Genomic DNA, 25,618 nt, shown 5'->3' on the forward strand with positions numbered 1-25,618 from the left:
GGGACGGGTAATGAAAGCAAGCGCAAAAAAAATCCAATCAATCGCCGTGCAAATGGAAAATTATTTCGTTGCAGTAGTAAAGATTTAATAGTGTCGACGCGCGCACGAATGGACTGTAATTGAGAGTGCCAACAGGGTTTGTATGGGTGGACCAAAATACCGCAATGAGGGCACACGACATTAATGAACCATAAATATTGCGGTTTTTGTGCAGTCAAACATGTGATGAATTTCAATTGGCGCTAAATTAGTAATAAAATACCCTCTTCGTGTGGTGCGGCTCTCTCTTCGTTTGTTAGAAGTAATTGCGATCACGTAATTACCTTATTTGGACACGATTGTTAGCCGAGGCAACCCCCGGTCCAGCGTCGGTAGGCAATCACCATCACCCGAAAAAAGGAACAACAAATATTCGATTATCTCGAGGAAATACGATAGTGTGGAACAACACGAAAAACTCACGCATTCACGAAGAACGCTTAATTGGTTGGTTTGACCTACCTTCACCCCCCATCCATGACCGAACCGGGAGGGGGACGTATCGAATTTCCGGTTGACCAGGGTTGGCCGGGTGATACCGAATCGAAACTACTTTGAGGATTATGTTTGCCTATTGTTGTGGACAACATTAGCCCCCTCTGGCAATATAATACCGAACGCGTGTTTTTGTCGCTTACGGATCTCTGAAAAAGGTGGGTCTTGGTAACTGCTGAAGGTGGGGGGAGTCATGCTGATGGCTAAATAATACTATGCAACGGCAACGGCAAGGGCTTATGTGCGGTTGGTCATATGGAAATGGGCTTAAACTGTTAAATTTTATTGCAATTACGTCACGGCATGACAACTGCTGCGGTCACATCGGTTTCGGGCACATAAAACGCGTCCAAACCCTGAACCCCGGTGGCTACAAATGGGGGATTATTTTTCAAACTAAATGGAACCACTTTAAGGACCTCCCACCACGACGCTTCACAATGTCGAGGGGTTTATTGAATTTTGCTAGAAAGCCCTTTTGATATCTCCTCCTTCGAAGGGAGAAGCGGAGTAAAACTACAAAATTCGGTGTGCACTGATGGAGCACAAATCGACAATAACTACTCTGCGCGTTGGCTTGAATGGCACTGTAACTCCACGAACAGAGAGAAGAATCCAATCATTCGTTTGCACGATAGATGACCATTGCCTGAAGCAATGAACATTGGACAGCGCCCCATCCTCGTAGGGACCAAAGACGACAACGATGGCGACGATGCTGCAAAGTTGTTATTCTCTACGAGCAAATTGACCTTCACTCTGGAAAGTATGTTTTGTGTGTGTGACCATGGTTATGCAGTTATTGGGTTTCTCAGCAGAACACGAAACGATACGAAAGCTTGTGATTACCGTGATTTAGTTTGGATCCCATCGTTTATGACAGATAATGCGATTCTCTTCATGACTGTTTGACTATTGGCTGCCTTAGTTGCGAGAGAAAAACATGTTTTCAAGGTTTCTGTCTATAGAATTCATTAGAAAAAAAAAGTTTGCAAATAATGTTTATACCATTTCAAAACAGCATTGGAAAGCCAACTAAAGTCGAATTCTGCAAAACTAATTTGACAAACTGACAAATTGACAAACTGACAAATTGACAAATTGACAAATTGACAAATTGACAAATTGACAAAATGACAAATTGACAAATTGACAAACTGACAAATTGACAAACTGACAAATTGACAAACTGACAAATTGACAAATTGGGAAGTTTAAAATTTGGAACAACTTAAAAATAGACAATACTTTTAAGAGATGAAATTTTGGAAATTGAAAATTATGAAATAAAAAATTACGGAATCCAAATTAAAATATTGGAAATTTAAAATTTCTGAAAATTGAATATTTTTGGAAATTCAAAAATTTTAATAAATATAAATAATATAAAAATATGAATATGAAAACATTTAATAAAATTAAAATATGAAATATTAAAAATTAAATAAATTTGAAAATTTTAAATTGTTCACTGTTCTGACCGACCTCTCGATCCACCACAACCGCCCAGCTATAATGGTTTGCGACAAGAGCGACCGCAAAGTCACCATCATCGATGTCGCTATTCCACTGAACCAGAATCTGGAGGAGACCCACGGTCGCAAAATCTGCAAGTACCGACCATTGGCCGTGGAGCTCAAGGAACTGTGGGGGCTAAGGGAGGTCCCAAGAATTGTTCCAGTCGTTCTCTCTGGAACTGGAATTATCCCGAAGACACTTCTGGAAGCGCTAAAGGTGTTGAACATCGAGAAGGAATCGGCCGGCATCCAAAAGTCGGTCATCCTTAGCACCTGCGCGATTGTCCGACAATTCCTCGGTCAGGACTAAAACAGCACGAGCATGCAGTGCATTCCGCAGAGCCTAAAGGGTGTGTCACATCAAATTGCATCACGGAAAAAAACGCTGTAGAAATTTATTTTTTATGAATTATATCTTCAGCTTTCGCTTATAATCAGATAAGAGTGTATAGATCACGGTGGCCATGCTTCGCTGTCAATTTTTCGTAAATTTGGAAAAATGTCGTCGAACGAAAAAGAGCGTCGTGAATTAATCCTGCGCACTCATTTCGAGAATCCGGAGTTGTCACATCGGGACATCGGTAAGATGCTGGGAATCGTCCAATCCACGGTCAGCAGAGTACTAAAACGATACTTCGAGAACCTAACCATCGACCGGAAGGTGAAGAACGGCAAAAATGGATGCTCCGTCAGTGAAAAAGATCACAAGCGCGTAGTTAAGCAGTTTAGACGTGATCCGAGAAGCTCGGTCCGGGATGTCGCCAATAAGCTGAATTTGTCAAGTTCATTCGTCCAGCGGACCAAGCAGCGGGAGGGCCTGCGTACATACAAGGTTCAGAAGGCTCCTAACCGCGACGAAATGCAAAACATGGTGGGGAAGACGCGAGCCCGGAAGCTGTACACCGAAATGCTGACGAAGCCGCATTGCCTGGTAATGGACGACGAAACCTACGTCAAAGCGGACTTTCGTCAGCTGCCGGGCCTGTTGTTCTTCTCCGCAGAGGACAAATTCAGCGTTCCGGAGGAGATTCGCAAGCAGAAACTATCCAAGATTGCCAAAAAGTACATGGTGTGGCAAGCGATCTGCTCTTGCGGAAAGCGGAGCGCCCCCTTCGTGATGACCGGCACGGTAAACGGGCAGGTTTACCTTAAGGAGTGCCTACAGAAGCGCTTACTACCACTATTGAAGCAGCACGAGGGCCCGACCATCTTCTGGCCGGATCTCGCTTCGTGCCACTATTCAAAGGACGTGTTGGAGTGGTACGGAGCCAACGGGGTCACCTTCGTGCCAAAGGAAATGAACCCGCCCAACGCGCCGGAGCTTCGCCCAATAGAGAAATATTGGGCGATTATGAAGCAGTCCCTCCGGAAGAACCCAAAAGTTGTGAAATCGGAGGCGGACTTCAAGAGAAAATGGATTTCTGTTCAAAAAAAACTACAACCTGACGTTGTACAGAACCTTATGGACGGGATAAAGAGGAAGGTGCGAGCATACGGGCTTGGGCTCGAAGTATGAATAAAAAGAAAATGCCAAAAGTTGTTTAATAGTTTTTATTTTACTGTCTAAAATTTTCAAAAGGATCGGTCTACTGGGCGAATTTCGACAGCGTTTTTTCCGTGATGCAATTTGATGTGACACACCCTTTAGTCCCCCTTTGGCATTCAGAAGCCCGGGGGCAGGTGAAAATTCTGGCTAGGTTCGCCTAGGTAAGAAGTGAGATAAGTTTGCCTAAAAAAAAATTTAAAAATAGAAAAAAAAAATAATCGAAAAATCAAATATTTGAAAATAGAAATATAAAAAAAACAAAAAAAAATCGAAAGCTCAAATGATATCGAAGATAAAAAGATAAAATCGCAAAACCAAAATATTTTAAAATTGAAAAATTAAAAATCCGAAACAAATCTGAAAAACGAAAACGAAAGATTCAAAAAACGAAAAATAGAAGTCGAAAACTAAAACAAATTGAGGAAAGAAATCGAAAAGTAGAAAAGACCGAAGAAGGGAAAAAGAAAAAGTGAACATAGAAAACAAAAAACAATCAAACCAAACAAAAAAAATATAAAATCTTTAAATCAACCGAAAAACCGAAAATCAGAAAACTAAAACCCAAAAAAAAAACAGAAAACTAAAAAAACGGGAGTGCAAAAAAAATATTGTGAATCGACCAGAAATCGAAACAACCAGGAAACGGAAAACCAAAAAAACAGAGAACTAAAAAACTGGAGTGCAAAAAAATTTATTGAACTGAAACCGGAAAAACCAGAAAACGAAAACCAAAAAAACAGAAAACAGAAAACTTGAGCGCAAAAAATTTTTAAAAAATTTGTTTGTTAATCGAACAAAAACCGGAAAAACCAGAAAACAAAAAAAAAACCCAAAAAAACAGAAAACTAAAAAACTGGAGTTCAACAGAATATTATTGTTAACGAAAAGAAACCGGAAAACCCAGAAAACAAAAAATCCAAAAAACAGAAAACAGAAAAATGTGAGTGCAAATAAAATTAAAAAAAAAAGTTTTGTTAATCGAACAGAAATCGGAAACCCCAGAAAACGAGAAAGGCAGAAAACTAAAAAACCGGAATACAAAAACAAATCTAAAAAAATATTATTGTTTAATTTAACAAAGTGAAAAATCGAAAAATATGAAAATAAAAAAATCGAAGAATCGTACAATTAAAAAATAGAAACAAAAAATCGACATATAGAAAAAGAAATAAAACAAGAATATAAAATAAAAAAATCTAAGATTTTTTAATCAATCAATCAATCAAACAATCAAACAATCAAACAATCAAACAATCAAACAATCAAACAATCAAACAATCAAACAATCAAACAATCAAACAATCAAACAATCAAACAATCAAACAATCAAACAATCAAACAATCAAACAATCAAACAATCAAACAATCAAACAATCAAACAATCAAACAATCAAACAATCAAACAATCAAACAATCAAACAATCAAACAATCAAACAATCAAACAATCAAACAATCAAACAATCAAACAATCAAACAATCAAACAATCAAACAATCAAACAATCAAACAATCAAACAATCAAACAATCAAACGATCGAACGATCAAACGATCGAACGATCAAACAATCAAACAATCAAACAATCAAACAATCAAACGATCGAACGATCAAACGATCGAACGATCAAACTATCAATCAAACAATCAAATAATCAAATAATCACACAATCAAACAATCAAACAATCAAACAATCAAACAATCAAACAATTAAACAATCAAACAATCAAACAATCAAACAATCAAACAATCAAACAATCAAACAATCAAACAATCAAACAATCAAACAATCAAACAATCAAACAATCAAACAATCAAACAATCAAACAATCAAACAATCAAACAATCAAACAATCAAACAATCAAACAATCAAACAATCAAACAATCAAACAATCAAACAATCAAACAATCAAACAATCAAACAATCAAACAATCAAACAATCAAACAATCAAACAATCAAACAATCAAACAATCAAACAATCAAACAATCAAACAATCAAACAATCAAACAATCAAACAATCAAACAATCAAACAATCAAACAATCAAACAATCAAACAATCAAACAATCAAACAATCAAACAATCAAACAATCAAACAATCAAACGATCAAACGATCAAACGATCAAACGATCAAACGATCAAACGATCAAACGATCAATCAAACAATCAAATAATCAAATAATCAAACAATCAAATAATCAAATTATCAAACTATCACAATACGAAACAAAATGAAAAAAAAACTAAACAAAATCAAAACAAAATTATAATAATATTCAAAAACTAAAAAGCTGCTGTTTCCATTAATATCACTGTGAGAACAAATTTATAAGCTAAAATGCAAAAACTATTCGGACGAAGAGCAGAATTGAATAATGGCTGCGAAAGATGCATTTTGATGAAATAAATACGGGAGAACTGACCACAGCAAACAATGAATGAGAGGCATGAGAAACAATAAAATTTGTAGGAGTGAAGGAGAAAACTGATAGAACAACAAAGTCGCGTAGCTCCCTAAGTGATTTGAAAGCGTTTGTTGAATTTTATTTTGCTCTCTCCTTTTTGTGCTGGTTGCAAGTGGTTTCTATTTGTTCATCTTTCGGCTCATGCTTTTTGTCGTAATTACCTCAATTTTCAAAATGATTTCCGCATTAATAAGATCGTTTTTTCATTCTCTTGGTTTTTGAAACAATCTGTTGAAAAAACTATGGCTCTATCCGAAAAGCGTCGGTGTTTCATTTGAATCTGTGAAAATGATTTTCCCTATTCATTCGATTTTGATAACAAAAGAATGTAGTTTTTCCTTTTTTTTTTTTTTCAAAAAACAAGAAATCAGGATGATGTGGCAAGCAAATATAAAAGATTAGATAATTATGATACAGAATACTAATTGAACAATGGCAAATGAAATTGAATAAAAAGAAGAAAATCGCTTTGAGGGAGACAACTTTACCCTATAAAATATACTAAGTAGTGATAATCATTTCTGCAGAACAGAATAAAAAAAACAAAATTTTAGGAAAAAATAATACATTTTTTTCAAGATGGAATTCATAGAACAAGAAAATAAATCCAAAAATCAAAAAAATATGAGAAGCAAATGAAAATGATGAAATAATTGTGGAAAAAAGGAAAAGTTGAAAAACGACCAATGAAACAAATGATGATCAAAAAATCGATTTGCAATTAGAAATAAGAAAAGACTAATGCATATTTCATATTGAAAATTAATTTGAATAATTTAAAATGTCTAATGATTAAATTTTAAATTTTCATGCTTTAATTATATTTCTATATTAATTTGTTTTATTCCTACTTTTGTATCCGCTACTTTCTCCGATATTTTTGTGTTCTATTTGTGAAAATCTGTAAGAATGATTTTCTATTTTAATAAAAAAATAGGGTGTTTATTTATCTGTTTCATTTTACATCGTTTTCCATACTTCTTGCAAGAAATGTCAGTCAAAGACGCGGATTAAGTTGAAATTTATAACCAAAAGATTACTTTGCAATGAGAAGAGAAACGCCTAATGCTTGTCAGATATCGGAAAAAAAATTACGGATACTAAAATGGTACAATGATCAAATATAATAATAATATAGTTTAATGATTATTGATGCGTGAAAAAATTTATCTTCGATATTCCGATAGTATAGAATAAAGTTCATCCAAAAGTCTAAAAATAAAAAAAACAGCAAAATACAGAAATCGGAAAACATAAAAAATGGAAAATTCTGACTCCGACGAATTTTCACTTTTTATGTTTTCCGATTTTTAATTTTTGGATTTATTTTGATTGTTTGTGTTTCGATTTTTCGATTCTTCGATGCTGAAATTTTTGTAAAAACAAAAACCAAAAACCTGAAAAACGGAAAAACAGAAAAACGAAAACAAACACCGAATCATCAAAAAAACTAAAGAAGGACAATATAAAGAATCAATAAACGAAAAATAAAAAAAAATAATCAAAATAAAGAAGAATCGAAGAATTGGAAAATCTAAACGAAAAAGAATCGAAAAATCTACGATCGAAAAATAAAAAAATCTAAGAATCGAAGAATCGAGAATCGATCATTGAAAAAATTAATAAAAGAAATTCAATAATCTTGAAATCGGGAAGCCAAAAAAATCGAGAGCAGAAAAAATTGAAACACATTGAAACAAACATTGAGATTCGTAAATTTAAAAAGTTGAGAATTTGAAAAAATGAAGAATCGGTTCCAGAATGTTATTTCATTCACTGATCGTTTCTCGCCTCATCGAAGTTTTTGAACATAGATTCAATACGTTGTTACCAAATTTAATTTACAGTTACAATTTCAATTTTGAATATTGATAAAAATTGAAAGTGTACACAAAGGATATGTAATTATCTAACAATACTAGTCGATCAACAATGGGAGGAACTATTCTTCAATATAGACCAAAATAAAGGCCCTTTACTCCAACAAATTGTAACTCTGTCCGACCAAGTTGGAACACCCAAGGTCTGCGCAGAGCAATACAACATAAAGTGCGCTGCAAACAAAATTAATCAACATTGAAATTGAAACACTGGAATCTATTTCTATCAGAATATTATCTCTTAGATCTAAACATTTTTCAATTTATGACTGAAAAATACTGCCTTAGTTTTCAAAATGGTGACGCCAAGTTGTTGGACAATTTATAGTGGAGATAAGACGGACAAAAAACTTAGTGATAACTAAGTGATAGAAAACACGCTGATAGCGATGTTTGCATTTTAGTTATCGGACAGAAAAACGATGATTGGAAGAAAATAAGATGACTCCATTCGTGAGCGACAAGCTTCACGCCTCACGTATTACATTACCTGCCCGTCTTACCCCCTTCAATGATTCAGTTTTCGGTCATTTCTTGTTCGAGTAAAAAAAACATAAAAAAGGTTTTTTGTGTAATATTTAACCAATCAGTTTGGAAAATGGTATATTGAACCGCGACAAACTGTATTTCGATTTTGGAAAACATTCTCTCGTTTCGAATTTGTAAATACAATCGAAGTTCGTCCGTCTTACCGTCCCTTCCACTATTCCAAATCTCTCCACCAAAATGTTTTTTCAGAAAATTTGGCCAATTTGGAAAGTTTTCTCTTTCGTTCTAATCCCAGGATGAAATGACCGACCGTAGTCACGCACACACATCTCCCGGTGAGACAATATTGCACGCGACCCTAACCTTCGATCCGATGGTATTCCAACACGTCCGTGGTCGACCGGCACGCTCGGAGACTAGTCCTTTTTTGGACCGGACAAAAGAACGAAAGGAATGCTCCACAAAATGAATGAACCATAATCAGCGAAACTTTTTCGTCACCATTATTCGAAAAAGGGAAGCGCCACATACACTAATACATTACTGTCATTTAGGAAGGACATTCGGCGGGGAGACACGCAAACGCACCATCGCTTGATCGACAGCCCATCTGGGCATTGTCATCGGCGTCGGCGTTTTCGTCATCATCATCATTCATAATCTCGAGCTCACTTATTCATTTTATCACTTTCATGGGACCCCAACACTTCTCCCCTCGCTGATGCGCGAGGACACAGGAAATAATAAGATTAGGCTTTCGACACGCACCGAGTCAGTCAGAGGCACACAACAAAGTGGAGGATTACCCTTGTAGTTGGACCTAGTTTGGCCGCCTTTAAATCAGGATCCTTCAACTGTCAAACTTTCCGCCAACCCGGATAAAGGGGGAATCTTAGAGGGGTGGCAATCGTCAAGATGAAAAGTCGAAAGACGATAAGATGAATAGTAGTTTTCCTGTTGTTTTGCTTGCCTGCTGAAGAAGAGGGACTGGGCAACCAAAATGCGCTCTCAACTTAATTAACTAAATAATTAATTATCAAAGTTTAGGACCAATTTTCTGGCAGAAGCGAATCAAAGCGAATCGGACCGGAAATGAGTTAGGCACTAAGGCACACACACACACACACACATTCCGAATGAAGATGGATTGGAAGAGCGCGGGGATTTGACATGGACTTGAAAGAAGTGACCTTTTTGGATTTGAGAATCGAGGTATCGGACACAGTAGCAGGCAACTGTGGTCAGTGACAGGCATTTTTTTTTTTATGATTACATTTTATTTCAGCATGTTCGCTACAATTAACAATTGACAATTAAAATTACTACGTATACTTATTGCTATATTATCTTACTATCATGATTATACTTTGTCTGTCTTACTATTTTATTACTCTATCCTCCTAGCATATGTGCAAGTTAATTCCGAAAATATTTTTAAACGTTTGTTTATTATTCCATCTCATTTCTCTTAACTCCTTTTGGAATACATATAAGCTTGATCTGGGATAAAATTTCAAATTATGTGACATTGCTCTAATACATAGGAATAAAGCTGCATTTTCATTTTTTTCCTTGTGTCGATCTCGAATGATAAAATATCTTCCAAACTTTCCATTTTTAAGCCACAAAATCTTTCAACTGCATTCAACGTCCAATTCATTGGTTCGACAACTCGCAAGCAGATCGGACAAGTTTTTAATCGATCCAACAAAGGTGTTTTTTTCACATCGAATAATAGTGTTCTTTTTTCACCGGTTGCGCTTGCGAGTGGAGCGAAGTTTAAAGTGGTGCGCGCTGAGGATCCAAATCAGACACATTCATCACACACGCCACACAGCCGCGGCAAGTAGAAATTTATTTTTCTTTTGTTTCCCTATCATTCCTTCTACCTTCTGTGCACGATTTACACCATTGTTCAACTTTGTGTTAACCAAATCGGCAAACGTTGGCATTAGGGGTGATCATTATTTCTTATATACCGTTGAACTTTTATTGGATTTTTTTTTTCATTTTATCATTTTATTTCACATAAAATAAATTGAATTTAATATTTGCATCATAACCCTATAAAAAATATTTTTTTCACTTATTTATTTATTTTGATTATCATTATATTCTGTTCATATCGAACAGTTGACCGATTTTTTTGATATGGCTGAGGGCGGGAAGGATCCCCCATCGACGCCATTGAATATTTCCGATACCGATCCTCCTCCTGAAGAGCAGGAAGATGAAGCAGAAATTGAGGAAGAAACTTCTGTATATGAAGTTGGAAGTTCCGAAGATGAGGACATTGAAGAAAAACAGGATTTTCGTCCAAAAGAATACCCTAGAGGCTCCAAAAGCCCATTCATTGTATACTTTAGACGAAAATCTAAACCTCTCAATGTCATTCGTATCTCGAAGGAACTTACTCAGAAGTTTTCCGAAGTTACCGAGATTACACGGATGGGGCCAGACAAACTACGAGTTGTCGTCTCAAGCAGGACCCAAGCGAATGCAATAACGCGCTGTGATCTCTTTGCGATTGAGTATCGCATATACGTACCCTGTTGCAACGTTGAAATAGACGGTGTAATAAACGAAAAGGGTTTGACTCGAAAAGAGATACTCGATGGTGTCGGTCGCTTCAAGAATTCCTCACTTAAAAGTGTGAAGATTCTTGAATGCGATCGACTGAAGTCTGTGTCACTTAAAAATCACTTAAAACGAGTTCTCAATCGGACAAACTCTTTTCGTGTGACTTTTGAGGGTTCCGCTCTTCCAAACTACGTTGCAATAGGTACTCTTCGTTTACCTGTTCGGTTGTTTGTACCCCGGGTAATGAAATGCAACAAATGTATGCAACTCGGTCACACGGCCGCCTATTGTTGCAATAAAAAACGTTGCGCAGATTGTGGAGAGAGCCATGATGAGAATCCTTGCGCGAAAGAGCACAAGTGTCTTCATTGCGGCGGGACTCCTCATGATCTTATTCAATGCCCGGTGTACAAACAACGAGGGGAAAAAATCAAGCGTTCCTTAAAGGAACGTTCCAAGCGGACTTATGCAGAAATGCTTAAGAGTTCCGTTCCAACGACTCAGGACAATCCCTACTCCATTCTGCAGAACGACGAGCCTGTTGCTGACGCTCCCGATGCAGGAAGTTCCGGTACATCGCAGGGTGCCGTCAGGAAAAGAAAAATTACTTCTTTTCCTTCACTCCCCAGAAAGACGACCGAAACTTCCCAAGTTGGAATGAAAACTCGAATTGAACGTGCTGAGAATAAACCGAAGCAAGTACCTCCTGGTTTAAGCGGTTCTTCTACGCACCAGGGGTCCTCAGCACTGCCCGGAGCAGCACCCACCCCGTCTGTTCCATTTTCGCGGTCGAGGCAACAGCCACAATCTAGTTTGCTTGCGCTTTCTGACCTGGTGGACAACATTTTAAATGCTCTAAATATAAATGACCCTCTTAAAAGCATAGTATTATGTTTGCTTCCGATTGTGAGAACATTTTTGAAAGAAAAATGTGGCTTTTTAGCAGCGTTCATTTCCCTCGATGCCTGATTCAGTGCAAGAGGTCAAGGATTTGACCACTGTAATACAGTGGAATTGCAGAAACATCATTCCTAAACTAGATCAATTTAAATTTGGCTTTCTTCAGCCAATGAGCTGAATTTCCACGATTTCAACATTATTCGCCTCGATCGGAATGACTCGTTTGGTGGCGTACTATTGGGGATCAAAAAATGTCACTCCTTCTATAGAGTCACTCTCCCATCGATGACAGGCATTGAAGTTGTCGCTTGCCAGACACAAATCAATGGCAAAGACTTCTGCATTGCCTCGATATATATTCCTCCAAGAACCATGGTCGGCCGCCATCAGTTTTTTGATATCATCGAGGCATTGCCGGAGCCGCGGCTAATCTTAGGTGAACTCAACTCCCATGGAACAGCATGGGGGTCACACTATGATGACAGCCGTGCCACGTTGATTTATGATCTGTGTGACAACTTCAACATGACAGTTTTAAATACAGGGGAAGCAACTAGGATAGTCAACCCTCCTGCACGGGCAAGTATGCTAGACATATCACTTTGCTCTTCTTCATTATCCCTGGATTGCACGTGGAAGGTAATCCAAGATCCCCACGGTAGTGATCACCTGCCAATAATTTTATCGATCGCCAATGAATCAGGTTCTCGTGAGTCAGTCGATATTGCGTATGACCTCACGAAAAATATTGACTGGAGAAAATTTGCAGAAATAATATCTGAAGCAATCGTTTCAATGCATGAACTTCCTCCACTCGAAGAGTATAACTTTATATCGAGTTTGATTTACGAAAGCGCACTTCAAGCTCAAAAGAAACGTGTTCCTGCTACCACTTTCCGACGTCGTCCTCCATCACTTTGGTGGGACAAGGAGTGTTCAAAGGTCTACCTTGAAAAATCATCCGCTTTCAAAAAATTCAGGAAAACTGGATTAGTGGAATGGTTTCGAAAGTACCAAGCTCTAGAAGCCAAACTAAAAGGTCTGATTAAAGCAAAAAAGCGTGGATATTGGCGGAAGTTCGTCAATGGTTTGTCAAGGGAGACAGCTATGAGCACTCTTTGGAATACGGCTAGGAGAATGCGTGGCTGGAACCATACAAATGAAAGTGAGGAATACTCTGACCGTTGGATTTTCAAATTTGCAAGAAAGGTTTGTCCCGATTCCGTTCCTGCACAAAACGTCGTACGCGACATTCCGCTCCAAGGCGATTATGAGAATTTTTCGATGGTAGAATTCTCAATTGCCCTCCTCTCATGTAACAATTCAGCTCCGGGGTCGGACAAGATTAAATTCAACTTGTTGAAGAATCTTCCCGACTTGGCAAAACAGCGTTTGCTGAACTTGTTCAACAAGTTTCTGGAGCTGAATATAGTCCCGCATGACTGGAGACAAGTGAGAGTGATAGCCATACGAAAACCCAACAAGCCGGCTTGCGATCACAATTCGTATAGGCCGATTGCAATGTATTGCAATGTATTACTGTATTCGTAAATTGTTGGAGAAAATGATTCTACTTCATTTGGACAAGTGGGTCGAAACGAACAATTTGCTGTCAAATACGCAGTTTGGCTTCCGCCGAGGTAAAGGGACGAACGATTGTCTCGCACTGCTATCTTCTGAAATCCAAATCGCATTTGCTCGCATTTGCTCGCATTTTCTCGATATCAAAGGGGCATTTGATTCAGTTTCCATGGAAATTCTCTCAGAGAAACTTCATAATCGTGGACTTTCGCCAATTCTGAATAATTTTCTGTACAATTTACTCTCAGAAAAGCACATGTTTTTCAATCATGGCAGCTTGAGATCTTCTCGATACAGTTTTATGGGCCTACCACAAGGCTCCTGCCTAAGCCCCCTCTTGTATAGTTTTTACGTCAATGATATGGATGATTGTCTAACTAGAAACTGCACGCTGAGACAACTTGCAGACGATGGAGTTATTTCCATCACGGGTACTAATCCCGCCATTCTGCAAAAATCCTTGCAAGATACCCTGAACAACCTGTTCACGTGGGCTCTAAAGCTGGGTATCGAATTCTCTACGGAGAAAACCGAAATGGTCGTTTTTTCTAGGAAGCACGAACCCGCCCAATTCCAGCTTCACCTATCCGGCAAAGCGATCAGGCACTCGATGTTTTTCAAATACCTTGGAGTATATTTTGACTCTAAATGTACCTGGGGAATACACATTGCGTATTTGAAACAGAAATGCCAGCAAAGAATCGATTTTCTCCTAACAATAACCGGAACATGGTGGGGCGCCCATCCAGGAGACCTCATTCAGTTGTACAAAACAACGATATTGTCAGTGTTAGAATATGGCAGTTTTTGCTTCCGATCAGCTGCCAGGATTCATATTCTCAAGCTGGAGAGAATACAATATCGTTGCTTGCGTATAGCCATGGGGTGTTTGCATTCGACACATACGATGAGTCTCGAAGTTTTGGCAGGAGTACCCCCGCTTACTCTTCGGTTCACAGAATTATCCTACAGATTTCTCATCCGTTGCAAGATCATGAATCCATTGGTAATTGATAACTTCGAAAATCTACTCCAACTGACTCCTCAGTCAAGTTTTATGTCTTTGTACCATGATTTCCTTACCCATGAAGTGCACCCTTCACCGGGCATCTCCAACCAAGTTTGCTTCCCATACTTTTGCAATTCCTCTGTCAATTTTGATCTGTCCATGCGACAAAAGATCCATGGAATCCCAGATCATCTACGATCCGATTATATTCCGGAGATATTTTCGGCAGAATATGGGAAAGTTAGATCTGATAAAATGTTCTTTACTGACGGTTCATTCATAAACGGGTCCACTGGCTTCGGCATCTTCAATGAAAATTCCAGTGCCTCTTTCAAACTCAAAGATCCTTGTTCCGTGTATGTCGCTGAACTGGGTGCGATATACTACGGGATCATTGGGACACTGGGATCATTGAAACACTGGGATCATTGAAACACTGCCCATCGACCATTATTTTATTTTTTCAGACAGTCTCAGCTCAATAGAGGCAATCCGCTCAATGAAAGTTGATAAACGCTCATCTTATTTCCTAACAAGAATAAGACATCTATTGAGTGTTTTGGTCGAAAAATTATTCAAGATTACCTTAGCATGGGTTCCCTCTCATTGCTCGATTCCGGGGAATGAGAAAGCGGACTCGCTAGCTAAGGTGGGCGCTTCAGAAGGCACACTTTTTGAAAGGCAAATTGCCTATAATGAATTTTTTCACATTCCTCGTCAGGACACACTCGTTAGTTGGCAGCGCATGTGGAGTGAAGATGAGTTCGGTCGTTGGTTACACACGATTATCCCTAAGGTTTCGACGAAAGCTTGGTTTAAGGGATTGAATGTCGGTCGTGATTTCATTCGCGTGATATCTCGGCTTATGTCCAATCACTACAACCTAAACACGCATCTCTATCGCATTGGGCTCGCAGCAAACAATCTTTGTGATTGTGGCGATGGCTACCACGACATCGAGCATGTTGTCTGGTCGTGTATCCGGTTCCATGCTGCTCGCTCTCAGCTCTCTAGAGCACTGAGAGCACAAGGCAGACAATCGGATATCCCCGTCCGGGATATCTTAGGTAGCCGTGATCCTGATCTTCTGCTTCATCTATACCTGTTCCTCAGAAACGCCGATGTCAACGTTTAATGATGTTTCCTTCGATGTGTCCCCGTTTCATATCCCTCCTATCCGATCGATAAACTTTTACTTAGTCGCGGCAATACATACACACACTCTTTACAGACACACGGGCCAAAGGTTGTGCAGTCCACTGATCATTCAACAAGAGCCAAAGGTTGTACCGCTCATGACAACTCTACACGAGCTGATGATTGCGCCGGCTAGTGACCATTCTATCCTGGATTCCTCGAGAAGACGCACCATGCTAGATATGGGGTACAGACTAGGGGGGTGTTGCTGATTAATGGTCAGCTGCATCCCAATAGGAAGTATCCCGTGTCGGGCACAGGTACAGATCATTGAAGACAGCAACATCACAATTACGAAAACACTTGTAATACTAACCTCGAGCCAACCGCGAGTAATCGGTTACATATTACTAACATAGTTATAAGGCAAACATTGTCGAAATATTGAACTCCCGGCCCCGTCAGGTTGACGCCATATGAGCCTTAATAAAAATATATATTTTGGATAAAAAAAAAAAACGTCCAATTCGAGATAATCCGAGATTGAGGGCATTCAGTTATCCTGTGTAGATTGTTGTCTTTACCTGCACACAGTTCGCAAGAGTTGTCTGTTAATTGTCCAATATAATAAGTCAACAATTTATCCCTGTTCGGAACTAAATTGTTACAAAGACTGAACATTCTCGCACGGTCTTCTGTTGGGATGAAATTGTAACTTATGTTTTTCCAAATAATTCCCCAAAGGATTGAAGGATGATCGTTTTTTATTTTCGGTATAGTATTTTTCTCAGTTATAAAATGTCTGTAAATTGATAGAGTGCTGTTTAGTTTATTGTCTTGTTTGACTATGTGCATCTCTTCTATCTAATCTCTGAATAATCGTCCTAGCTTCGGCTGGACATATACTAAAATTGGAACGATACAGAGAAGATTAGCATGGCCCCTGCGCAAGGATGACACGCAAAAATCTCTGAATAATCGTGGCAATTGTTGTATCCTCTGGTATGACAGTAAATATTGCTCTGTTGGATCATTTATATTATACAAAACATTCTTGATGAAAAGAGATTTCATTTTTAATTCGGAGTCCACAAACCTAATTCCCCCTACACTATAGTCAAGATATAATTGATCACGGTGAGTTTTAAACATATAACCAGCCCATAAGAATCTTAATGCTGCCGTGTTGATAGAATCGATATGTTTTTTGAAAGGGGGGAATAATTGCGATGTATACCAGAACTTTGAAAGAATAAATGCGTTTAGTAACCAGCTTTTTTGGATCAAATTGAGCCTCCTCGTACTATGAATTTGTAGAGTGTATTTTACGTTAGAAAGTATTCTATTATAGTTTAAATTGATTGTTTCGCTAATACTACTTGTGAATTCAACTCCTAGTATTTTCAATTTCCGAGTTTCGCGAATCATTTGAGGACCCAATCTTGCGTTATTTATTCTCATATAAACCGACTTTTCCTAATTCATTTTAATGTTTCCAAATGATTCAAAGGAGTTTAGAACTTGGATTAGCAAATCGAACTCCTGATCACATTCTTAATGAAAATATTAATGTCGTCGGCGTATGCGATAGTTTTAATGAACTTATCGTAAATAAGTACACCCGCAATGCCATCACTTATTTTCCTCAGTAGAGGTTCAATGTACAGAACGAAGAGTAACATGCTCAACGGACATCGCTGTCTCACGGAAGAACGAATGCTTAATTCATCTGTAAGAAATCCATTGAAAAGAACTCGCGAAGAGGCATTGCTATAAAGGTTTTTTATACATGCGATAAAGCTGGCAGGAAAATTAAATTTTTCTAAGATTTTCCATAAATATAAATGATTAACCTTATCAAAAGCTTTTTGTAAGTCAATGCTAACTAATGCTCCTTTAAACCGTAAAGTATCGTTTGCCCGTAAAATGATCCGTCTGATATTTTTTAAATTGTCCGAGCAGGATCGGTTAACTTTGCAAGCTGATTGTTCACAACCCAACAAATCTTCTATGAAGGTTTGAATTCTGGAAGCAATGATTTTTGTGAACCATTTGTAGTCATTCGCTATCCAACTCTTGACGAGTGAAGTTCAGTGTCGGTATTGTGCGTTGCCACTTTTGCTATTGTGCTATTGGTACGAGTGAATCGTGTACGAGTGAAGGTCATTGCTGTCCGCTTTCGACCTGACCTTTTGTTAAGTGGAACGAAGGAACAAAGGAACCAGCGCTCTTGCAGCGAGCCGGATTGCGGCTGTTGAACTGATTCGGCATAACGGGATCGCCATCGCGTGACTGTCGCAAACGGGATTCATCATCACGTGGCTGCGTAAGCTATTCTTGCGCTATTGTGTTGTCTCCGTAGCGCGTAGCCTCTGTCTCTCCCTGATTAGGGCAGTAGAGCGCATTATTGGAACAACTTTTATATTAAGGTACAAATATTTATTATTAATATTATTATTCAATTAATTTGTTCATTGTTTAATATTATTATCAATTATTATCATATTTTTTTTTGCTATTTTTTTTGAGATTATTGTTAAAATCAATAATAAATTAAAAATAAGACAGAAATCTTTGTAAAATGGAGTATAGTGGAGGATCTCCAGAGATGGAGATCTCCGATAATGAATCTCATACAAGATCTGGGAAAAAACATAAACGAGTCCCTCATAAGGAAGATAATTCTTCTGGGGACGAATCCGCTCATCCTACCAAGCCCCCCTCTAAGAAAAATGCAAGCCTCCCTTCTCAACCCACTGTTACTTCCACTCCCCCTCTCCCATCATCGATTTCGCTTCCCCCTTCTGATGCTTCCGATCCAACCCAATCCTCGTCCTCGTCCTCATCCTCATCCTCGTCCTCGTCCTCGTCCTCGTCCTCGTCTTCCCCCTCTGTTGTCTCCGCTCCACGTGTCAGAGTTTATCCAGAAGATGCACCTGGAACTGGCCCTTGGGTTGTTTTCCTCCGGCCAAAACCGAAAGGAAAAAACCTTAACGTGATTCAGATCATGAAAGATCTGGCCAGATACACTTCTGTATCTGAAATTCGCAGGGTTAGACCGAACAAATTGCGAGTTGTCGTGAATGAACGGAAACACGCAAACGAGATTGTTGCTGATCAACATTTCACTCTCGAATATCGAACATTTATACCCTCCCATAACGTAGAAATTGAGGGGGTGATAACTGAAACGGGTCTGACGAGCGAACAAATAAAAGCAGAAGGAAAAGGCAAGTTCAAGAAGCTCCCCTCAATGGAAGTGAAAATCTTGAACTGTCGCCAACTCGGGAAACTTTCCCATGATGGGGACCAAACTAAATTTACGCCGTCCGACTCGTTTCGAGTCACCTTTGCTGGTGCCGCCCTCCCTGACTACGTTATGGTGGACAAATTGATACTACCTGTGCGACTCTTCGTGCCAAAGCCCATGACTTGCAACAAATGCAAGTCAGTTGGTCACACTTCGGATTATTGTGCCAACAAGGAGCGCTGTGCCACTTGCGGAGAGCAACATGAGGGGAAATCCTGCAGTGCGACTGAGCATAAATGTCCATATGTGGGGGATCCCCACACGAGCTCTCAGTTTGTGAAAATTACAAGAGTCGCTGGGAGAAACAGAAGCGTTCTTTAAAGGAACGCTCGAAGCGCACATTTGCGGAAATTTTGAAGGACGCTTCGCCACTGACCCAACAACAAGAACAACCTATCTCAACACACAATACCTTTTCCACGTTGCCAGTTGATGAAATGGAAGCGGACGCAGCTAGCGGGGGCACACCGTTTATTTTCAAAGGGAATCCCCGGCGCAAAAATGTGACCACTCCCAAAGTTCAAGAACAAGTCCCCACGGTTATATCCTCTGTTAGCTTGCCTAAAAAATCGAGTGCAGCGGACAAGCAAAACCAGGTTCCTCCTGGCTTCCGTGGGAATATTTCATCTTCGAACGACCCAACACTCGAGGGGACATCAAAAACCCCAACTGTCCCTATTTTTCCGTCCAGTTCAACTTCCCAATCGAGATTTATAAAGTTGTCTGACCTTTTGGATCAAATCTTCAAGTGTTTTACTGTAGCCGACTCCATCAGAACCATTGTCATCTCAATGCTTCCAGTATTAAAGACAATTTTGCAACAATTGATGCAAACATGGCCCCTCCTTGCAATGATTATCTCTCTTGATGTCTGATTCAAATAGAGAGGTCGGAGATATCACTGTTTTACAGTGGAATTGTCGTAGTCTTATCCCTAAATTGGATACATTTAAATTTTTAATTCATAACTTCAATTGTGATGTTTTTGCTCTGTCCGAAACTTGGCTTTCTTCGCGAGATGATATCTCTTTCCACGATTTTAATATTATACGCTTGGACCGTGATGATAGATACGGAGGGGTGCTTTTGGGGATCAATAAGTGCCACTCATTTTTTGGAATTGACCTACCACCTATTGGAGGGATCGAAGCTGTTGCTTGTCATGCAAACATCAGAGACCTCTGTATTGTCAGCTTGTATTGGCCTCCGAAAGCTGCGGTTAGCCGCAAACAACTTGATGACATGTGCTCACTCCTTCCTGAGCCACGATTGATCCTGGGAGACTTCAACTCTCACGGAACTGCCTGGGGGGAACAGTACGACGACAATCGTTCATTGTTGATATATGACCTTTGTAACAGCTTCAATATGAACGTTTTGAACACTGGGGAAACAACACGTGTACCTAAACCTCCTGCTAACCCAAGTGCTCTTGACCTCTCGCTTTGCTCGAATTCACTATCGTTAGATTGCAAGTGGAATTTAATCCAGAACCCCAACGGCAGTGACCACTTGCCAATCAAAATTTCCATCACCATTGGGTCGAATTCTTCTGAATCTATAAACATGGCATATGACCTCACAAGACACATTGACTGGAAAAAATATGCGGACGCGATTGCTCTAGCCATCAATTCCAGAGATGGTTTACCTCCATTGGAGGAGTATAACTTCCTTTCTCGTTTGATCTATGACAGCGCGGTTCGCGCTCAAACGAAACCCATCCCAGGTTCCACTATTCGTCGAAGGCCTCCCAATCTATGGTGGGATAGCCAGTGTTCCAAGCTTTATGTAGAAAAATCGAATGCATTTAAAGCTTTTCGGAAACGTGGAACCCCTGAAAATTTTCAAACGTATTTAGACCTTGAAAATCAATTTAAAAACTTAATCAAAGGGAAAAAACGTGCTTATTGGCGAAATTTCGTGGGAGGTTTGTCACGAGAAACGTCAATGAAAAAATTATGGAAAGTGGCTCGAAACATGAGAAATCGCTCTTCAATGAATGAAAGCGAAGAATATTCACATCGATGGATTTTTAATTTTGCACGGAAGGTTTGTCCTGATTCCGCTCCTGTGCAAAAAATTGTTCGAGATATACCACAAGATAGGTGCGATCTTGATTCCGAGTTTCCGATGGTAGAATTCTCTCTTGCTCTGCTTTCATGTAACAATTCTGCTCCGAGATCGGATAGAATTAAGTTCAACTTGCTGAAAAACCTCCCTGATGTGGCGAAACATCGCATGTTGAATTTATTCAATCGGTTTCTGGAGCATAATATTGTTCCAGACGATTGGAGACAAGTACGAGTTATAGCTATTCAAAAACCCGGAAAACCCGCGTCCGACTTCAATTCGTACCGCCCAATAGCAATGCTGTCTTGTATACGGAAATTGTTGGAGAAAATGATCTTGTTTCGCCTTGATCGATGGGTTGAAACGAATGGCCTACTCTCAGATACACAATATGGGTTCCGCAGGGGCAAGGGGACGAATGATTTTCTTGCGTTGCTTTCTTCAGAAATTCAAATGGCTTACGCCGAAAAAAAAAACAAATGGCTTCAGTATTCTTGGACATAAAGGGGGCCTTTGATTCTGTTTCAATTGAGGTTTTGTCAGATAAATTACACTCTCGGGGTCTGCCGCCTCTATTGAATAATATGTTATATAACTTGCTTTGTGAGAAACATTTGAACTTTTCTCACGGAGATTCGACAGTAAGTCGGGTCTCTTACATGGGCCTCCCACAGGGCTCATGTTTAAGCCCCCTTTTGTACAACTTCTATGTAAGCGACATCGACAATTACCTTACACAAAATTGCAGCCTAAGACAACTTGCAGATGATGGAGTGGTGTCTGTCGTAGGATCAAACGAATCCGACCTGCAAGAACCCTTACAAGATACATTGAACAATTTTTCAACCTGGGCAATTGGGCTAGGGATCGAATTCTCCACGGAGAAAACAGAGATGGTGGTTTTTTCTAGGAAGCATAAACCAGCAAAACCAAAGCTTCAACTTTTGGGTAAACCGATCACTCATGCTATGTCATTCAAGTATCTTGGGGTCTGATTCGACTCCAAATGTACTTGGGGGGCCCATATTAGGTATCTGAGTAAAAAATGCCAACAAAGAATAAACTTTCTCCGTACAATTACCGGCACCTGGTGGGGAACCCATCCCGAAGATCTTATAATGTTGTATCGAACAACTATTCTCTCAGTGATGGAGTATGGCAGTTTCTGTTTTCAATCAGCTGCCAAAACACACCTCATTAAACTCGAGCGAATTCAGTATCTTTGTCTCCGTATCGCGTTGGGATGTATGCCCTCAACGCATACCATGAGTCTCGAGGTTTTGGCAGGCCTACTCCCACTAAAAGATCGCTTCAATTTATTATCTCTTCGGTTCTTCATCCGGTGTAAGGTCATGAACCCATTGGTGATCGGAAATTTTGAGCAGCTGATCGAGCTAAATTTTCACTCCGGATTCATGAGTTCATATCATGAATTCATCTCCATGCAGGTTGATCCTTCTTCGTATATTCCCAACCGTGTTTGTTTCCCTGACTACATCAATTCCTCTGTGCATTTTGATCTGTCCATGAATCAAGATATCCATGGATATTCAGATTACCAATGATCGAGGATCGCTCCAACGATCTTCGATGAAAAGTATGGGGGTATCAATTATGATAATATGTACTTTACTTATGGGTCCACTATAAACGAGTCCACAGGATTTGGAGTGTTCAACGAATTTCTTAGCACCTCACACAGTCTTCAGAATCCTTGCTCAGTGTATATTACTGAATTGGCAGCAATTCATTGGGCGCTGGACAGCGTCGCCTCACGACCTGTTGAACACTATTACATTGTAACGGATAGTCTTAGCTCTGTCGAAGCTATCCGTTCAATGAGGCCGGAAAAGCACTCGCCGTACTTCCTTGAGAGAATACGAGAAATTTTGAGTGCTTTATCCAGACGCTGTTATGTCATTACCTTTATCTGGGTCCCTTCACATTGCTCCATTCCGGGTAATGAGAGGGCTGACTCATTAGCAAAGGTAGGTGCAATTGAAGGCGATATTTATCAGCGTCAAATCGCCTTCAATGAATTTTATTCTTTAGTTCGCAAAAATACCATCGTTAACTGGCAACTCAAGTGGAATGAAGATGAATTGGGCCGGTGGTTTCACTCGATTATCCCAAAGGTAAGCCTCAAACCGTGGTTCAAAAGTCTGGATTTGAGTCGGGACTTTATTCGCACCTTCTCCCGACTCATGTCCAATCACTGTTCGTTAGATGCGCTACTCTTACGTTTCAATCTTGCCAGCAGAAATCTCTGCGTTTGTGGCCAAGGTTATCACGACATCGAGCACATTGTTTGGTCGTGCGAGGTGTATCTGGTCGCCAGATCGAATTTAAAAAACTCCCTTCGGGCCCGAGGAAGACAGCCCAATGTGCCGGTGAGAGATGTGTTGGCTCGGTTAGACCTTGATTACATGTCCCATATATATGTTTTCCTTAAAGCTATAGATCTTCGTGTGTGATTGTCCCTACATCCTTACACCCTCCTTTCCTTCCTTTGCTGGTAATTCGTCCCCTTGCTATAAATAGTAGAATAAGTTGAAAAGTAAATACACTATAGATATACAAATAGATTTATGAAATGAGTGTTCATCAACATTGTTACAATTTCTTTTTATCCCATCCTTCTCCTAAAAATATGTCACCCTCCCAAACTCGAGTACACCGCGAGTAATCGGTTTTCCACCTTACTAACCATAGATGTAAGAAAATTGTTTATATATATATATATATATATATATATATAGTTTTAAAATTATATTTAAGAATTCGGCTCCTTTAAACTTAAGTAACTGAGCCTGTAAAAATAAACGAATTAATAAAAAAAAAACCATTTGTAGTCACAATTCAGTAAGCTAATCGGCCTGTACTGGTTTAAATCGTGTTTATCGCCGTATTTATGAATAAGTGTGATTATACCAGCTGTAAATTCTTTTCTGGGCTTGACAGTCCCAGATAAATAAGAAATAAATATATTCATCAAATCTTCTTTTACTAAATCAAAATGTTTTAAATAAAATTCATAATTGAGACCATCTGGCCCAGGAGATTTTTTTTTCGTACACATTTTCAAAACCTCTCGCATCTCATCCACAGTTATGAGTTTTATCAAACTTCTTTGCTGCTCGTCATTCAATTGCCGTGTAATGTGATTCAAAACTTGTTGAAACTGTTTTGAATAATAATCATGAATTATTATTTTAAGCCGAGTGGGATCACCAGTTATCACGTTGCCTTACTTTAGTTTTAAATTATTGCTCTGACTATTTCTTTGTAGTTGAGCAGATACTTGGAAAACATTCGATAATTCTCCTTGCATAAGCGAAAAATTGTCAAATTTGCGGCAGTGATGTTTCAACCTGTCGTTCTCTATTTCAATTAGACGCGATTTTACTAAGCTGATATCACTATTTACATCTTCTCCGGAACATCTTCTATGTAAATTTCTCAAAATCTCATGAAAATAGATTTTAGAATTTGAAATTCTTTGGTTATTCGACCAACTTTCGCTTTTGTAAAATTGTTTACATTTACTTTTCATAACTAAGTTCCACCACGCATTTTTGTCTGTTGTATATACTACGTACATTTGAATAAGTAGATGCAAATTTGTCAGCTATTGAATCATTCTCTAAAATAGTAGAGTTTATTTTCCAATACCCTCTTCCTCTCCGTGAGAAAGACTCCGGATTAATTTTTACCTTCAAAACGATCGCACAGTGATCTGAAAAAGGAACTGGAATCGTTTCTGCATTCATCACCATTTTTACAAAATTAGAGGGCCCATAAAAACGGTCCAGTCGCGACGCGACACCTGATCGGAAGAACGAGAACTCATTCTTTTTTAGTTCAAGCAAAACGTCCTTCCAGTGAAATGAATCAACTAGCCTTTTCAGGCCAGTAGAGAATTTTTTTACTAATCCCGTGCAGTCGAGCGAGTTCAATATGCAATTGAAATCGCCAAGTACTGAATATTCAATCTCTGCTTTACTCAAATGAACCGTTAAATTATTTAAGAACAAATCGTCTCTCTCTTTCTTTTTGTTTGTTCCCGAAAAGGCGTATACATTCACATAATTGATATTGTTCAAGACAATAGAAGATATTCGACCATTCGGATCAAGCACCACATTCTTAAACTCAAACAATTTCCTCAATAGAATACCGGTACCCATACCCAGCTCATTCATATTTGATGAGACGGAATAAAGGAAAGATTTTCATAACAAAGCTCTTGAACAAACACTAGATCGATATCATGATTCCATATGAAATCTCTCAATAAGTTCTGGTTAATTGTCGTCGTAGTGCTATTCAAGTTAATTGTAGCTATTTTAAGGACGTAGTTCATTTGTTTTCAATAATGCAGCGGAGCCTCTCATTATTCTTAACAGATTATCACTGCACGATCCACTGGTCAAACGTTTTACTCCAAGCCAGTGTCAAATTATCGGAATATATAACGTACCTGGTTACTAATGCCTACATCTAATCCATCATCTGCTCGCGCTCTCCTGCTTTGCTCGGCTTCGGTGCTGGTTCATTCATTTTCAAGATCTGATCTATTTTGTTCGGCTTCGGGTCC

General features: G+C 39.0%; 1 protein-coding gene and 1 non-coding gene across 8 annotated transcripts in view; both read left to right on the forward strand.

Annotated features, from left to right (window-relative positions):
* LOC129767624 (atypical protein kinase C) overlaps nt 1-25,618 on the forward strand; it is a 440,627-nt gene that overhangs the window by 154,208 nt on the left and 260,801 nt on the right. The gene's annotated exons all lie outside the window — the stretch shown is intronic.
* LOC129772425 (U6 spliceosomal RNA) lies at nt 16,520-16,630 on the forward strand. The gene has a single exon (XR_008742621.1). It is a non-coding gene; the product is annotated as a U6 spliceosomal RNA (small nuclear RNA).

The sequence above is a fragment of the Toxorhynchites rutilus genome, chromosome 2 (assembly GCF_029784135.1).
Source record: "Toxorhynchites rutilus septentrionalis strain SRP chromosome 2, ASM2978413v1, whole genome shotgun sequence".
Lineage (NCBI taxonomy): Eukaryota > Metazoa > Arthropoda > Insecta > Diptera > Culicidae > Toxorhynchites > Toxorhynchites rutilus.